Source organism: Gallinula chloropus (assembly GCF_964237585.1).
Source record: "Gallinula chloropus genome assembly, chromosome: 3".
NCBI lineage: Eukaryota > Metazoa > Chordata > Aves > Gruiformes > Rallidae > Gallinula > Gallinula chloropus.
The window spans coordinates 12457843-12470434 of record NC_140087.1 but is presented as its reverse complement, the minus strand read 5'-3'; positions in this window follow the sequence as shown (position 1 = coordinate 12470434).

Below are 12592 nucleotides of genomic sequence, written 5' to 3'. Positions count from 1 at the left end.
AGAAAACAACAACAAGATAATGGCCCCTAATGCGCACCCTGGGCACGGATCACACGCGGGCCGCTCCCTTCCTGTGCGACCGGCGGGGAATCTGCCGCGGCGCGGCACCCTCGGCGGGGAGGGACCGACGCGGCCGGCGGTGGGCAGGGAGGGAGGGAGGGAATCGCCTTATTAAACGCATACACCGAGGCGGGCGGCTGCCACCGCCGCCCCGTCCATGCCCGCGGAGAGCCCGAAACCACAGGGAACGCCGCGCTGCGAGCCGCTCCCGCCGGCCGCGCCGTGCTCCCCGCGCTGCCGCTCCTGCTCCGGCTGCCGGCGGGAGGGCACCGCCGCCGCGCACAGCCCCGCCGCCCGCCGCCGCGGCGCGGTGCCCGGCATGGCGCGGCGCAGCCGCTTCCAGCGCCTCTTCGGCCGCAGCGAGTCGGAGGACTCGGAACCCGAGGGGGCGGCCGCCCCCCCCCGCCGCCGCCCTCCCTCCGCCGCTGCCGCGCCCAAGCGGCGCCCCGCGTTCCCCCACTGGCGCCCGAAGAGGAAGGAGCAGCACCCTCGGGGGGGCGGCGGTGCCGCTCCCGCTTGGACCCCGCCGCCCGCGTCTCCTCTCGGCTCCCCGGCTCCGCGGTAAGCGCGACCTCGGCGCCCCCTCCCCGCGGGGAGGGGAGGGGGGGGACGGGCAGGAGAGCGGACTTTGGGGTGGGGGGCGGGCGGTGGGAGCAGCGGGCAGGGCACGGCTGGAGGCCAGGGGTTTTTTTGTCTCCCGAGGAGGGAAGCGGGTGTCCCGCAGCCGCCTTCACGTCCAGCGCTCGTCCATCCCAGCCTTGTGGCGGCGCGGCGCCTCAGCGGTGTTGACAAACATCAGCGCCTGTGTGAATAAGTAACAGTCACCCTGTGCCCGAAGCGGAGGGAGGCTTCTTGGCCCCAAACAGCCTCCTAGAGCGGGGCCAGCGTGTGCGAATAGCTTGTGCTCGGCTCTGGCAGTGGGCTTGCTCTGTGCTCCCCTTTCCTGGAGGTAGTAAAGGAGGGAAGAGGAGGGAGAAGGGCTCGACACCGCTTTTGTACAGTACTCCCGGTGCGGCTCCAAGTGTCCCATTAGTAATGACCGTCTAATCCACGCTGTCTTAGAAATTCTTGAGGGCACAGGCGTTCCCCGGGGGCTGTTTACAACCTGTGGTCGCAGCGTGGGGAGGAGGCTTAGGGACACGTTGGGGTTAGGGAGCAGTAAAGCCTTTGGGTGTGAAGGTAATTCACAGCAGGGTACAGTGAACTTGGCGCTACGTCAGGAGTCGATTTGGTTGATACTGCCCAGATTTGAGCAGGAAGAGCTGGGCAATGAGAAGATGTCACTGTCACCGGGTTAAAAAAAGCCCAGCCAAAACCAACCACCACTTGTAAGTCATTGGTCTCTCTGATACTTCGTTCAGGCTGAGAAATCTGTACGTCACAGAAGGGGTGGTTATGTGTGTTTAGAAGGGGTGGTTATGTGTGTTCATATGTATAAAAGTTACAGAGAAAATGCTAGTGCTTGTGTAAAAATAGACGTTGTGTAGATGTGTGGATGTGACTATAAGGTAATGATGTGTGCACTCAAAACGTGTTGCTGAAATGCATACTGGAATGTGTTACTGAAAACTAAACACCAACAGCTTTCATAAAAGGAAAAAGAAAAGGTGAGCTTATGTTTACCTGTGTGTAGGGGTAAAATGTTTGCTTTGCAGAACTTCGAAACCAGGAAAAGATGTATTTCCCAGTGCTGTTGAGCAGCCAGGTTCAGGGTGATGCTGCAGGTGAGTTCAACCAGGAACAGGCTCTCTTCTGCCTTCCAAAAGTCAGATAAAACAGAAGGGGATCATAGCGTAGCACAGGTAGGAAGGGAGCCCCAAGCATGGTGAGCTCTGAGTTCTGACCCAGGTTGCTCAGGACTGTGGCCAGCTGAGTTTTGAAATAGCCCAAAAACTGAGAGTGCACAACTTTCTGTGGGCAAGCAGCATCGCTGACTGTGTGTGAGAAAGTTACTGGTATGAAGTTGGAACATCTCTTCTTTCAATTTATGGCCTCTTCTGCTCCTGCCATGCACCACTGAAGAGGTTCTTGGTGATCTTTGCATATGTATTGGGAGGCAGATGCTGGGTCCTCTCCAAGGTCACCTCTTCTCCAGCCTGAACCAACCCCACTCCTCCAGCCTCTCCTTTCAGGGCAAAAGTAGCAGCCCTTGAGCATCTTGGGGCTCTATGCTCAACTCACCCCACTTTATCAGCATTTGTTCTGTGTTGAGGGGCCCAAAACTGAACAGAGTATCTAAACGTGGACAAATGAATGGTGAGAAAAAGGGGAGTAAGTCTGCAATCTAGGTGTGAGTTCCTTTTGCTTCCAGATACCTTGCTAGATCTATCCTGCCAAACCAAAATGGAAATGCTGTATGGGATTTGGGCTTCAGTTCTTACACCTGAAGAAACTGGAGGATATTTTTGCTGCATAAATTTGTTGCCAGTTTCTGTGCCTAAAGTACAAGTGAACTCTTCTGAAATGATAGGCTTGTAACTCCTGTTGCAAAATATTGGTGGTTTTTCTTCTTGGTTAGGGAACTAATCTTTCTCCTGTTGGTAACAGGTTGGGCTTGTGCTTCAGCACATGGAAATACACGTGCATGTCACTGTCTTTAATGGCAGTTGTTCATCTTCAGACAGCACAAACTTCTCTCATTAGTGCCCTTGTTTTTCCATTATTTTTTCTAAAGCTTTCAATAAACAGCCCAAAATATATTTTAAAAAAATATGCTGAAGTTTATGGTACCATTTTTCAAAAGAAGTTGAACAAAGTATTTTTATTACATGAATGGTAGGCTGTAATGCATAGTTGCAAGAATGCATGCCAAATAATAGTGTACTTTTATCAGGTTTTGAAAATTTGAGATACTTTGTAAATGGCCATGGGTTTTGAGATGAAAGACATGGTTTGGCACATAACTGGCATGACAGCTGGCAGTTTGAAGACACCTATTGATATGATACCCCAGCTTAAAAGTTATGAGCTGTTTTGCTATTCTTACATTATTTTTTTCAGGTAGAAAATACTTTTCCTTGCTGGTAGGTACTTATCTTGAAGAGCAGTAGCCAATCTGGCATTACAAAAATAAAATCTTGTCATATAAACCAAACTAGCAGCCCAACTCCTTTAGACTTGAGGCTACAAGTGTGCATTCTCCTGTCTTGCTCAAGTTTGTGTTGTACTGTCTCTGCTTGTGGATTAGAAGGAAGTCAGGAAAGTCAGGGAAGAGGGAAATCAGGGAAGTCAGATCAGCTCCTCTGGTCTTTTTTCCCAGAAAATGCATGTAGAGCCTCATTCTCAGAGAAAATAGCTGTGGAAACTCTACACAGGAGAAGGTGCAGTGAAAGAGAAGAATGACAGTTGTCACCATGCCATAGAAAACTGCACCGTATTAAGAAACCAATTTTTACTTGATCCTTGGGAAGCCATGTCCCTACAAAGTTGTCCTGTCTTGGACATTGAATGATCTCCACCCAAGGGCAACTTTAAAAATGAAGATGATGACTTGGTTTTGAACTTTGAAGCAGGAAGTTGACTGTGGGAGGACAAAGAAAATCGTGTATCTTTGGGGTGTGATTGTTTAGTAGTCTTTTCTCATAATGTGAGCTGCTCTATGAACCTGGAGCTTTTGGTATTTGATGGTCAAGATCAGACAAGTTATTTTAGTCCATTCATGAGTTGGCTAAGATGTAAATGGCAGTAGCTAGATTGTTGCCCAAAATGTGTCAATGTAATCACCACGGGAAAGCAAAGGACATTTTTGCTGCTTATTACTTCCTCTGTTTCAAGAAACACTGATAATTTGGGGTTGGCTTTGGTGTTGAACATGCTAGGACTGCTTCCATCGGCAACACCCCTTGCTCTTAGTACTTTTCTCTCCCCTGATTAAATTTAACTCAGCTTGTCTTCATCAACATACTAAATACGTGAAGAGAAAGAAACCAAAGTGACTGGTATTCTCCAACAATTTGGCAGGGAAACAAACATTAATTAGGGTTCATAAATAGCATAAAAATAAGCAGAGGGGAAGAGCGTTAGGCTACGTCCAAGGAAAGTTAGGCTGTGAAACAATTACACCTTATCTCAGAGAGGAACTCACACATTGAGGAGAGGTGTTGAATGTAAAGAAATGTGTTGCAAGCAGACGAATTGGCGGTGAGACCAAGATCTGATACCTCTTCCCTACTTTGATATTCTTTGAGTTACTCTCTGGCTTCTGTATGAGAAGAGGTGGAGGAACTGTGCTTTGCCACCCATATGTAACATCACATTCTACAGAAGGGTGAAGAGTGAACGTTTCACCCTGTGGAAAACAGAGCTCATAACACAGAGCTCTTAGATATTAGATTGATTGATTGATTGATTGATTGATGAGAACAAAATGTAGAAAACTATGGTACTGTCAGCTATGTTAAATAGTAAAATAGGAAGCCTCAACTCACTTAGCTGTATCTGTGTAGCTTTACATTTGTGCATTGCTCAGTTGAAAGGAAAAACGGGATCGTTCACCTGTGTTCTTTGCAAGACTGAATGGGGATGTCTACAGTTCTTCCTGACTGCACTTACTTTATGGGAGGTGGAAATTGAAAGGGGTAATTACATTTGCAGTATGATTCTTGGTACTCCCTAAGGTAAGCATAATGCCTCAGGAATAAAGATTTATTAGTTTAATTAATTTTGGTTTATGGAGGCAAGAATTTCTCTTAAACTATCATGGTCGAGTAATTAAACCTTTTTTTCCCCTCAGCCTTTATCTATGCTGTAACCTAATGAGGAAATTGGGGCTTATTAAAAAAATATAATGTTTGTAGGAAGAGAATAAGATAAGAGAGGTGGCATGCTGAAACATTCACTTGCTTTGCTTGCGTTCCTAAGAGGTAAAAAATACCATCCTGTGAAAACCTACATAGTGACATCTGTACCATGAAAGTAGGAGTCTGTCTCTCATGCATGAGTTTATCATCAGCTGCTGTTTCTGTGTTGCTGATTTTGCAGGTTTGGTGGCTGTAAATACACCAATATGAAGAGCACTCTCCTTTTCATGTTGTCCTTTTAAAAATCAGATGGTGGTTCTAAAAAAAATCTGAGCCAGTAAGACTGCTGGTGCCTACCTGGTCAACCTGCTTAGATGTCAATGGAAGGGTAGATCCTGGCAGTGAAGAGTGGGATCTCATTCCTGACATCTGTCATAGGAATTCTCTTAAATTAGAAAAAATTGTCTTAAAAATTAAAGTGAGTCAATGGACTCACTTTAATTGCCATTCAGAATCAAGGATTTTGTCCTTTTCTTCTTATCACATTCCTTTGTTCCTGCACCTCTCCATCCCATCCTTCCCTCCCTTTTCACTCTCAGCCTTCATTCTCTAGTGTGCTCCTGCCCGCATGGTGCAAACGGAAGAGTGAGGCTTTATTGTACCTTTGATGGCCTCAGGGCAGAGGCAGGAGATAGAAATTAATGCTGTTATTGAAACAGTGATGATAATTAGTTTGACTAATTTCATATACAAGACGGGATCCATATCCTCTAACTTCAGATACCTACATCTGGAATAGTTATTCCCTTTACAATCAAGGAGGACAGATAGGCACGTCTGCTGTGCAATTCATCTCACTCTAAGGTGAGTGTCTAAAACTGGCTAAATGAATTACATCTTAGAAGTGCCAGTTTTTCCTCATTGACTTTAAACGTTGCCTAAGGGTGATACCTCCAAAGTCTGAGTTTTGGCAGCTGAATTCCAGCTGTGTTACCTGCTGTGGGGGAATTTACAGGCTCAGACTTCCATGCAGGAGAGTCCACAGTGTGAAGTGAAATAGTCATGACCTTCAAAAACTACATTCTGATTATTTTGTGTGCAACTTTAAGGTACTTTTTGTTTGCAAGCAACCTGCTTTTGAAGTCTCGTGTTCTTCAGATTTCTGTGTTACTCAGTTGATCAGGTTTACTTGGGATTGATCCCTACTTCTGCAGTGTTTTCTAGGGAAAGCTGCCCAAGCCATGGAAAACACAACTTTCACCAATGATAACAGAGAACAGGGGAAGCCAGAGAAAGGGATAGATGAGACTGCTTCACCCAGAGTCTGATTAACAGAATTATAGCCAAAATGACAATGCTTTGGAAAGTTAGAGGCTGCTGGAAACAGAATCTTGTAATGGGAAAGATAGCAAACCTACTGCTGCACAGTTTTCCCTCTCCTGCATGTTTGTTCATGCAGCTGGCACAATCTATCATCAATTATTTCATCATGCAGAGCTCCTTGAAGACAAGGGAAAGATAGGCAGTGTCTGATCAACATAAGGGCTTAATTGTCTTCTTTGGGAAAAAATAAAAATGAAAGGAAAGAAGTTCTCCTGTCCATATCCCAAAAGCCCATGCAAAAGTACTGCCCTTTTTCACCAGCCTCACTTTAGAGCTCAACTTGGAAATACTGAAATGAACTGTGAGGAGTATTAGTTGGATAAAATAATACCTTTTTAATAGTTGGCATTTCATCTTTGTAAGCTACTATTACATAGTTTCTTGAGTACTTTGGACTGTCACTACTGTCACAGCTGTGGTGCCACTACTGAGGTGAGGCTACAGATCAGGAACATTGTCCCATGCCATTTGTATTGGTGGGAATCAGTGCCCAGGCTCACAGAACTGAGCAGAACAAGTTCAGGTTGCTTGGGTTGGTGGTAATCAGTGTTTCCCATTTGTCCCTCTTTCTGTGGCCATGAGCAGGTGCCCCAACACAGTCTCCCAGGGCTCATCTAGAGTCATGAATGACTCTTAATGCTAAGAAAGTGAGAGAGAACCTCTATTATTAGTGGATTTGTGAGGAGAGGCTGCTTTTTAGGAAGCAAGGAGTTTGTATGTATTTTCCTGGCAGGAAACTTGCAGAATGCTGTCCTCATTGTACCACAGATACAAAATTGGTTGGTTTAGGTTGGAAGAAACCTCTGCGGCACGTTTTGGCCAACTCCCCACTGAAAGCAGAGCCAACCACAAAGTTAGATCCCACCCAGAAGTTAGATTGGGTTGCTCAGGTCTTTGTTTAGTCAAGTGTTGAATATCTATGTAGAGAGAGACTCCACAACTTCTCCATGAAGACTCTGAAAATTTGTCCTCATGTCTAACCAGTTTCTCACATCTCCACTTGTGTCCTCCTCCTCCTCTTGGGCCACCCCTGTGCACCTCTGAGGCTGGGTCCTGTTAGATAGCCAGGGACTACTCTTCCAGGTGCTCCTTCTTCCTCACATCCAAGCACCTAAGCATCTTGCTGGCCCTTTTCTGTACTCAGGGCATTTTGTACACTTTTCTTGTACTGGAGATGTGCATGTAGCCTTCATTGTCACCAGGGCACACTGCTGATAATGTCTGATAGTAGAACAATGTGAAAACTGAGGCCTTGAAGAGACTCAGCACTGAGACGTGCGAGGTTGTTCCAAGTGTCATTGCCAGCCCGTGGATTTTTGGAGGGAGTGTCTGTAGTTTCTTGCTCTTTAACCTCCAGAAGGTTGAACTGATGTGTTTGTTTTGGTTTCTATAATTTTAATTCCTTGAAACCATGGGTTGGGATTTCATGGTGGACATTCCACAGCAACCAGGGAGGTACTCTGTGATTAGCAGTGCTGACACCTTTTCCTACCCTTGGCTGGGAATCCTGTGCCATTTATGAATCATTTAGTAAGTAACTGGTAATTCTTGTGACAGAACACGTATTTAGGATTTGGGGGCAGTATAAGCACATTTGGCATAAAACCAAACCATATGATTACTAAGAAGAGTCTGTAACATTATAGTGCCAACTCTGTCTTCAAGGAAAATGTTTGGATGATTCACCCATGATTACCCATTTGCAGATAAGGTTCAAATAGTTTATGGCGCAGAGATCACGCCTGTAGGTACATGCTGAAACACCTGTTGTCCCCTGTTAAAGCATCTTTGTGACCTCCCTTAGCTATGTGCAAGAGCTGAAGCAGTAGTGGAGAATATAGGAATGAAAATGAAAGGATGTCTATGTGATGCTCTTTGTATTTGAGGAATATTTGCATACTTGACAAAGGGGAAGAAATTGTCGAGTTTGTTATTTCTAAATATCTTTGACATTAACACTGTAGATAATTTAGTGGAACTGCCAAAATTGCAGACGAGGTCGCAGGAAGAGGTGTAGGGGTGTGTGTGTTGTGTCTTCCTGAGTTGGAAGTTGTCTAGGAGCAAGGTACCTTCTGTATGGAAGCAACGTAGAGGGGTAAGTACATCTAGTGTGGACACAGATAGCTTACACTGTCACACCCTGTAGAGAGGCAGATTGATTGATCGGGCTGCCTGATTGGTTTTTCACAGCACCAAGAATAAACTCACCTTTCAGCCTCAAAGTACAAATGTGCAGAGACCTAACCACAACAATCACAGAATCACAGATCATTAAGGTTGGAAAAGACCTCCAAGATCATCTAGTCCAACTGTCCCCTACCACCTACCTATATCAGTAACTAAACCATGTCCCTGAGTACCTCATCCAACCTTTCCTTGAACATCCTGAGGGATGGTGACTCCACCACCTCCCTGGGCATCCTGTTCTAATGCCCAACCACTCCTTCTGAGAAGAAATTTCTAATTTCTAACCTGAACCTCCTCTGGTGCAACTTGCAGCCATTCCCTCTTGTTCTATCACTACTTATTTGCAAGAAGAGGCTGATCCCCAGCTCACACCAGCCTCCTTTCAGGTAGTTGTAAAGAGCAATAAGGTCTCCCCTGAACCTTCTCTTCTCCGGGCCAAATAGTCCCAGTTCTCTCAACCACTCTTCATAGGATTTGTGTTCCAGACCCTTCACCAGCTTTGTTGCCCTTCTCTGGTCACGCTCCAGGGCCTCAATGTCTCACAGAATCACACAGAATCACAGAATCACAAGGTTGGAAGAGACCTTTGAAGATCATCAAGTCCAACCATTCCCATCCTATGCTAAACCATATCCCTAAGTACCTCATCTACCCTTTTTTTGAACACATCCAGGGAAGGTGACTCAACCCCCTCCCTGGGCAGCCTGTTCCAGGCCCTGACAACTCTTCCACTAAAAACTTTTTTTCTAATATCCAATCTAAACCTGCCCTGGTGCAGCTTCATGCCATTTCCCCTTGTCCTGTCTCCTGTCACCTGGCTGAAGAGACCATCGCCCACCTCTCCACAACCTCCCTCCAGGTAGTTGTAGGTGGTGATAAGGTCTCCCCTCAGCCTCCTCTTCTCCAAGCTAAACAGCCCCAGCTCCCTCAACTGCTCCTCATAGGGTTTGCCCTCCAGCCCCTCTTGTACTGAGGTGCCCAAAACTGATCAATGAACGATGACATGGCTTGCAAACCAGAACCGCCTTTTACCCAGCTGATTTCAACTTGGACACGTCAAACACACATGTCTGCCTCACCCCACCGTGTGGACATAATCTGAGTTAACCCCAGGATGTCCTTCAGATTTGTGGCTAGATTCTTGAAGTTAACTCAGTGGGATGCAACCATATCTGTCTTCAGTTTAGGCAGTAGAGAAATCTTTTTGTCTCATCTTTTGTCTGTGTCATTAGTTTACTTGAGCAGTCTCTCCCAGGCTGCGGTGGCTTGGTTTGTGTGTTTATCAGATGACTAGAATAATGGAGTCTGATTTTGACAGTGGCTTCTATATGCAAATAGTAAATTACAGCACAAAAGACCAAAAATGCTTGACACCTTTCAAAAGGTCTGAATGAATACAGAGTGGAACTCGTCAGGCTTTATAGTCCTTGTGTAATTTGAAGGGTGTGTATGAGGTGAAGAATTAAAAAAATAGACTGAGAGGCTTATAAACATTCCACAGAGGTTTATTTTAAATATAATATGTGTGACAGTCCTGCAGGTGATCAGACTATTCACTATTCACCATAGGCTGCCTGGTTCCCTATGAATAGCTCGATACCCATTTCTGTCACGTTTGTTGGAAATTGAGCATAGCCAGGGCTTTTGAGGATGCTCTGCTGTATTTGGGATTGAACCTGCTGATGTTTTCAGGAAAGCACTCATCTCTGAAGTTCTAGCAAATCTCAGTTATGGAGGTTTCTGGCCTACCCTGTTGGTAGAGTAGAAATCCAAATGGAGTCAGAGGTGTACTATTATTATTTGTGTGAGTCTGCCTCACTGTTAGCACTATCTTGCACCACGCATCTGTGGCTTGGAGCGACTGGTAATTGAACTAATCAGTTCTTTAATAAGATCTAGATTATACCTTCCTTGCTTGGGACAAATAGAAAAGTTTACTATATACAGCTGTTGAAGTAAGGCAGAGGCTATCACCTCTTTTAACACAGGATTTTTAGTGTTTTATATGAGATAAATGTATGAGGGAGAGATTTCACATCTTCTCTACAATTCACTATGAAAGGAAAAAATGGCTAGAGATGTGACAGTACTCTCTTCTGGCTCATTAAAGTTCATAAAACAAAACAGAAACATCTGAAACCTAAATGATGCTTTTTCTGTCAAGGTACCTGACTTGTCATCTTGACTTCCAAGAAGCATTTGTTAACACAAGCAGACTATCTATGGATCAAAACGTAGTTTAGAAAACGTTTAACTTTTCTAAACTTAAGTTCAAAACAAGTAAGAGTCTTATTGCAAACAACTTCTACATGTGTGCCAGTGTGCTATGAATGGCTGTTACCAAAAACAAAAGCTGGGAGGGGGGGGAGAAAATAAGGACTTCATAATATAACTTTTTGGCAGAAGTAAATCTAGGCAGATGATGAGCTCTAATCTTTTTTGTTATGCAAAAATCCCCCTTTTTTGTTGTAAGTACTAAATACAATGTGATAGTAAGACTTCTAATTAGAAAACATGAGGGAAATATGCTATAAACATGAGCAAACACTACTATGAGTGTTTGCTGGTATGTGAAACAGGGTGGTAGTTTAGACCTGAGTATTTTTATGAATGGTCTGCAACCCAACCAGCCCGTGTTCAAATGGGTTATCTCTCTTTTCTTCCCACTGTATGGTACGGTGCTCAGAAGCTGTCTGTGAGCCTGTCAGGAGCCTGCTGGCTGCTGGGGCTGGAAGAATGACCCACTTGCTGCTAAACCAGTGGGGCAGCATTGGAGGGAATAATAATAGTTCAGGGCTGACACGGCGGTACTGCAGTGAGGATGACGTGTGGCTGCAGAGGTGCTCGCTGTGACTGCTGAGGAGGAACTGAGCAGGAAGCATCTGGCAAAAAGTTGGCAACTTTGAATTCTCAAGCTCTGTGTCTAGTTGAGCTTGAGCAAGTTCAAATACTGAGCACAACGGCATTTTTTTGCCACTGTAGTGTTGCCCCATTTAATCAGAGCTTTGTGATGGGTATTGATGTTCTGGTATTCTGATGAGTTTATTTTAAAGCAGAAGTACATGAGGGTTGTTTTATCACTGTTGGAAAGGTATCTCAGTGACTTCTCAGTGCTGCTGGCATGTTTTCTTTGTCTAGTTTGTCATCCTACATTTATTTAGCAGTTGTTTTCTTTGGAATTGTTTGGTTGGGGTTTTTTGTTTTGTTTTGTTTTGTTTTGGGTTTTTTTGACTTTACTAAATATGATCAGAGTGATTCCTTAGTAGCACTACAGTTGAAGGTGACTAACCTGCTATACTCCACAGTTTTGTTTTGCTTGGTTTTGTTTGGGTTTAAAAGAAAAAAGAAAACTCTCTATGCCTGTTTGGACAGGTCTAATCTCTTTTAAGTTAGATCAGAGTTATTTGCCAACCTTTAGCATATTTCCTTGGTGTAATCTTGTTAAACCATGTTCCCCCCCCCCATGCTGTTTTCTCCAGAAGTAGTGCTTTTCCTGCACCCACCTGAAAGCAAGTCCTTCCTGCTCTGAAGGCTCCATGTTTTGCTAATTTATTTCTTTGTGATTCATAAGACTTATCAAAGTCCAGAAATTCCCTATTCCCACTGTTCTTCATTATGGTCCATGGATTTTCTTCTCTTCCAATGATGGATTGGATATGAACTTGAACCCTCTGGTCGTTACCCTGACACAGCTGGCAAAACTATGTATCATGTATTAATTTCTTCCCACAGTGAGAGGTATTGGTCCTGGCTTTGTTCCACAGAATGTAAGAGTTAATAGACTTTAACATTTATTTCCTCTTTGTGCTTCTGTAATTAAGACAGATGGATTTCTCTTGCACCAACAGGCAATTTCTTCAGTTCTTCCTCGAGACATAATATTCCCCAGGCTGTCTGTCCACTGTCTGACCTGTTTCTCTCATATTTCTGAATATATTTATACCTACTTCCAGAGGACTCACCAATTTAAAGCCTATATAGCAGCATAGATGTGTAGGGTAAATTTACTGGATATAAATACATGCATTAATTTTATATAAAACACATAATGTTTTCATTCTAACAGGTTTTTTTTGTTTCTTGACAGCATTTTCTTACTGGCAGGATGTCCACTGCACTTAAAGATGACTATAAATAGATTTTATGGCTGATGATAAACTGGGTGTTCATGTCACCTAATGAAGCAGGCGTGACCAGCCACGTGTTGGCAGTAGCAGGCCATG